Genomic DNA, 6,184 nt, shown 5'->3' with positions numbered 1-6,184 from the left:
GTACATTTAATTAAGACTTAAAGACTTCTTAGTAATAATATAAGTTCTCTGATCATGCAAGTAATTTTTCTACAGCTTTATAGTACAATTTTTCCAAAAGAATGTACTAAATTAGCCTATGTGTAGCCTACATTATCACGCATTTTTTATGCATATTTTTTGTATATATTCTTGTACGAATTTTAGTACAAATTTTTAGAAACACGTCCTTTTTTCAAAATTTACGCACAACTGTAGAATGGCCCTTTGCATAAAAGATTTTTTCTACATTTTCGAAAGTGGAGTTTTAGTAAAAATGCATGATCAGTAGCTACGCACCACTGTACAATTTTTTAATAAAATTTGTACAATTAATCAAATCGATTTTAAAAGACTTCTTAGTCATAAGAGACCTTTGGCCATGCAAGTATTTTTTTTGAATGATTTCGGTTATACTATATTTAAAAGAAACTCCTATTTACATGAATTTTTGAAAAATTGTACTAAAATAAACGTAAGCGTCCATTTATGTTGTACCGTTTACTCTACTAATAAGGCTTTAGTTCAGTTCAATAAGTACAACTTTAAGCATGTTTGTGTCAATTGTAGCATACCTTCAAACCTTGATTTCAGACAAATCTAGTACATATTGTTACCTCATAAGAAATTGTACAAAAAACAGCGAAGTTACCTGGGAAATTTCTTGTACATTAATTTTTAAACTCAAAATGATTAAACGCTAGTTGAGTTGGTATTGGGAAGCGGCCATTTATGTTACACTATTTACTCTACTAATTAAGTTTGATTAGATTTCAGAAACAAATGCTTACCTTATAGAAAATTGTACAAAAACGTTGAAGATGTTAGATGGGTAATTTCTTGTACATTTTTTAATGGAAATTTTTTGCACTATGCAACATAAACAGTGTTTTATAAGGATTCTTATATGAAATTTTACTACATATATATATAGAAATGTACTAAAATTAACTAAATTCACTTTTTTTAAGCAGGAATATTAATACTTATAGACAGAGAAATATAAAGTTGTATCAAAGTACAATTTTGAATCAGTTCAACTCTAAATAGAATAGATGTATTTTTTTTTTCGTAATGCGTAATCTTTGGCCACACTCAGATTGATCTTAGTACAATTTATTATTAATAAAGTACACCGTTGAAAATCGTACTAAAATCAATTAATGCGTGGCCAGAGACAACGTCACACCATCTCTACATAATTTTGGTCAATTTACATGTGGTTTCAGTACATTTAGTAAAATACCCTTTTACATTTTTTGGATTGATTTTTAGTACAATTTTAATAAATATTTACTGAATTCTGCCAGTGCGTGGCCAAAGGCAACGCATCCCTGAATAATTTTTCTATAAAAATTGTACAATTCACTAAAAGACTTTATAGTGATACGAGGCCTCTGGCCACGCATAAGCGATTTTTCTGTATAATTGGACAAATGAATTTTTAGTACAATTGTATAAATATTAGCTGAATCTATATGTTACCAGAGACTACCCACCATCATATTGTACATATAATGTACAATAACGACTGGCTAAATGTAAATTTTTTTGAACATTTTCATAGTGCGTAACCTTTGGCCACGCTCAGGTTGATTTTGGTACAATTTTTTATTACCAACGTATATCCTTGGAAATTGTACTAAAATCAATTAATATGTGGCCAGAGACAACGTCACTACATCAGTACGTAATTTTGTTTAATTTACATATGGTTTCAGTACTTTTAATAAAATACACATTAGGCTTGTAAAATTGTACAATAAAAAACAATTATAGTACATGAACACAGCTGATCTAAAAGCCATATGTCATAAAATAGAAAATACTTAATCTGTTCTTATGCTTTAAGAAGTTATACATATTAAAATACCAATATAGCAATGATTTTACCGTTCAGGTATTGATAAGCAAAAATGCCTTTACCAAAATTCACTTTTTCCTTATAGGGATTAATATCATTTTATTATAATTATATTTAATTGTCGAGTATCAGATTTGCAATCAAGTCTATAAATGGGGTAAATATCAAATATTTTGATTGATTGATTTTCTACGAAACTTAAATTACCATACGTATATAAGACTCACCTGACTAAAGATGACGAGCATAATATTTAAAAATTAAATTACCATCTATTTATCATCAATTGATTTCTATTTCATTTAATTTTTTAAAATGCACCTGAATCGCCTTGGAATGTAATTCTTCTTACATTTCTAGGTTCACACAAAAGTCAAACAATGGATGGAATATGATGCAGTCCATCCATCCCTTTATACTACTTAACCTAAAACATTTTACAACAGTTACTGCAGCTGATTATTTTCCATTTTTGATTATTTTCCAATATAAGAATCACTAAGATAGACAGATATTTAATAAGCCACCAAAGAGTTAATCATATTCATAATACCCTATACAAATATGGACCCTTGGGCATCTTTTTTTCAGAAGCGGTCCGTTACGGCTATAGTCTAGACGATATTAAAAGAAATAAAAGAAAAAATAAAGAAAGGCTTAATGGTTTCTTAATGAGTTTGGGTTTAGCGCTACATAAACCGCGTGTATCCAAGTAAAACGCGATTAATTCATTTCACTTGTGTAAACCGATATGGCTTATACCTGGCCGTGTATTGTACCAATGTGAATTTGGGTTTTTTATTTGCCAAGTTGCCCATTACAAGTCCTACATGGCAAATCAACGGAATTGACAGAAACAATGCTCGCTCATTGTTTTAAAATCCATAACTCAATGTTTTATATGAGCGGTTTGCGGTTTACTACCATCTTGTTGTGTCTAGAACGAAAATGGAGCGAGTATTTTGAGCGATTTTTAGAGCGTTTATGACATGAAATATTACACTCGATTTTTTTTTTAAATTTCATGCAGGTGGTAAAAGGCATTTAGCTTAATCCAATAGGCCATTGTGGTTTAAGAAACGGGTATTTCTTGGATTTATATTGGTAGGTATCGCTTGAAACCTGATCGCTGTACCACCCAAATAAAATAAAATGTTTGGAATTTTCTTGAATGCCGATGAAATACAATTATTGGATCTGTAAGACTTTAATGGCAAAAGCATTTATTCTAAAATTGCTTATATACGCTTTTAAGTTTTTTTTATTTTTGCAGCTCTATTTCAGGATCTGTATATGTTTTGACTCTTTGATTTTGATTAAATTAAACACATAATTTTAAGAAGTGATCTCAGATGATCTCATAAGACTAATTTAATTGCAGTTTAAGGGAATTGGTGAGATGCACTATATCTAATTGAGGGATAACTTGGTTGGATATTATTAGTTAAAAACGGACATTTTATAAGTAGAATTAAGAAAAAAGTGAGCTAGTTTTGTAAAGCTAAGTAAACATACTTTACGCATCAGAGACAAGCTCCTCTACGTCCAAAATATTCTTTATTTTAAAAGCATCCTGTATATTAATTTTACTCAATTTAATTTAGAAACCTCGTCCAAATATAGCAAAAGAAATAACTTTTTTAATGCTAAATAACGCATAACAAAAGTGGATACGATACTCACTTCTTTTAATCTATGCGCAATTGCGACAAAATTCTATTCTTAAGGATTGGAGATACAATTATTTATTGTTAAATATTTAACAACGTTATAAAGTGTCAATGTAATAAAAGCGTTTTCTGTTCGTAAATTCCATATTACTGTCAATAATCAATAAATTTAAGTCTCTAAGTAATGATTTTAATTATTTCGAGAAAAGTGCTTACTTTTTCTAAAAAATTGACACCTGATTTTTAAATTATAATAAAAATATAAGACTTCAGTTTAGACACCGTATTTTTTTCATATATGACCCCAGTGCAGCATGTCCAACTATTTTGTTTAAATATTATTAATTAAATTAACAACAATCTTGATATTATGGCGAGCAAAAGAAACCATCTATAGTCTCTTGAAAAAATCGCTAACGAGCGAAATAAGCTTCGGGGGGTCAACAATCTTCTTTTATGCCGCTTGGGTTTCATACCCGCACCAGTTGTGAAAACCGAATAAGTAAACTTTTATTTTATTAAAACCAGTCGCAGTGATTTTATAGCAAAAATGTCACAGTCTATTTAAATTTATTCATATTATATACTCGATATAAAATTACTGCTTTAAATGCATCCATTCGTGTGTCACAAAAGTTTCTATTTTGTTTAAAAACATTAATTAATTAGTTGGTTATAGGTTATGTTATAAATCATTTGCGTAAAATACATTTAACTCAAGTAATCATGCAATGTGATAATGAGACTTAAGTCATAACAGAGAGGCGATAAGAATATGAACATAAGAATAACTCATAGTATGACTTAGTTTTACCGAAAAGTGTGCCCGGGTTGAGAGTGATTGCGGTGTTGCAAATTGTAGTTTTTTTTAAAGGTAAGTAAGCATTTATATAAAGAAAGACTTTATTTAGTCATAGATATTTGGATTATTAAACATGATATTTTGAGGCATATTTGGAACCATGTAATGTGATTTTTACTTGTAAATAATACTTAAAGTTGACCTTTAACGAAATTTTTGAATATGTGAAAATATATCATTTAAAGTATTTTAAAAAATAGTCGTCAATAATGAATGAAATATCTTCATTAATTTAACATTGTTTAGCTAAGACATCTTAAAGGTCACATTATTAACTTTTTCTCACCTCAAACTGTTCTTGAAACATCCGATATTCTTGTTATAAAATGAAAGCTGATAAATTAAATAATGATAATACTAATGGCAATTAATTAATTATGTAAACAAAATGCCTTCGATATGTGTTATTATATAGATACCATGCATTTATTTGCTGCAAATTAATAGATAAAGTATTTGCCTTTATTAAAAATGGAAATAATCCAGTACTGCAGACGATGATTAAGACGAATTGCATTGTTACATTTTTAATTAAATATGCATTTTATCAAGGTTTGCAATGGTGCTAATTATTTTTGATTTATGATTAAATAACAAGGGCGGATCGTCAATGGCTTAGGATTGAATAAAAAAAATCTCTAAAATCATTTTTTAGAAAACCCTTTTTTTAACTTAATTAAGTTGATTATATTATTTTTTTGTAAAGATTTTATTATCTTCTATTTGCTACTCCGTCTTTTTCAATACACTTATTGCACAGCCTCTTCTTTCTTCACCTATTTGATATTTGCTATGTCTTGTTAAACTATATTTAGTTTAACAAGACTATATTCTATACTATATTCTATACTAGATATATTTACTGCTATTCATTTTTACTTGTTTCCTATATTAAAATTATGTACAACATCCCGAACATTCTTAAGGATTTATTTTTTGCTGAAATAATGGGAATATTTCGGGAGTAATGTCAATTTTGATTGGAGCTATAAATGTTAATGTATATAGTCAGATAAATTGAGATTCCTAATTTTCAGAATAACACTGCAATATTGTGTTTTTTATTGCGCAAATAAATACAATTTCTATTAAAAAAATAGCAATTTTATTAAATTTTCTTAAAACTAGCAACTTGTATATCACCTCCATTAAAGTTATGCGTGAAATATTAATATTTTACGTCAGTTAATTAAATTTTTCTATTCTGATTAGGTTTTTAAGGGTGCATCACTTTATTGATGGGTGCATTACTGGAAAATAGTCATTGTATATTTTCGTACTAATTTTATACAAAATTTTATTTATTTTATTATAAGAATTTTGTATAAAAGAAATATTAGCAGACAAACCCTACAGAAATCGAATAAGCATAACCTACATTAGTGTGATGGTCCAATACTATACTTGATCAATTTAGATTGCTACGTAAATGCCTAGAAGAATTTTGTATTTATTCCAGATAGTTTATCCCATTTACTTCCAGGTTTTCCTAGAAACTTTAAATAAGAAAATTATGTTTATATTCCAGGCAGTTAATTCATTCAGGTGATATCTATATCTAATCACTATTTCTTTAAATATTCTCAAGAAAAATAGCAAAAAAAACGACATAACCAAAACAGTCCTAGCTACCTCAATTTTTAACCCAGAATAACGTATTTACCCTCAAGTCCTGAGGATTTTCAATATATTAATGTAAATAAATTATGAGAATATTTTAAGTAGTTTCCAAGCTGTCACCAAAAATGTCAGTAAATATATAAAAAAATT

The 6,184-nt window shown here is 28.2% G+C and overlaps 1 protein-coding gene across 2 annotated transcripts in view; it reads left to right on the top strand.

Moving 5' to 3' along the window:
- The first annotated feature begins 4,259 nt into the window (after positions 1-4,259).
- LOC126749196 (very long-chain-fatty-acid--CoA ligase bubblegum) overlaps positions 4,260-6,184 on the top strand; it is a 33,991-nt gene continuing 32,066 nt past the window's right edge. The window contains exon 1 of one of the 2 annotated variants that reach the window (XM_050458883.1): positions 4,260-4,426. The gene's annotated coding sequence lies outside the window, so the exon portion shown is untranslated. The remainder of the gene's footprint in view (positions 4,427-6,184) is intronic. The other variant, XM_050458881.1, reaches the window with a different exon arrangement.

Source organism: Anthonomus grandis, chromosome 22, assembly GCF_022605725.1.
Source record: "Anthonomus grandis grandis chromosome 22, icAntGran1.3, whole genome shotgun sequence".
In the NCBI taxonomy this organism is placed as follows: domain Eukaryota; kingdom Metazoa; phylum Arthropoda; class Insecta; order Coleoptera; family Curculionidae; genus Anthonomus; species Anthonomus grandis.
Note: the sequence above shows the minus strand (reverse complement) of the source record. Positions and strands in the feature narration are given on the sequence as shown.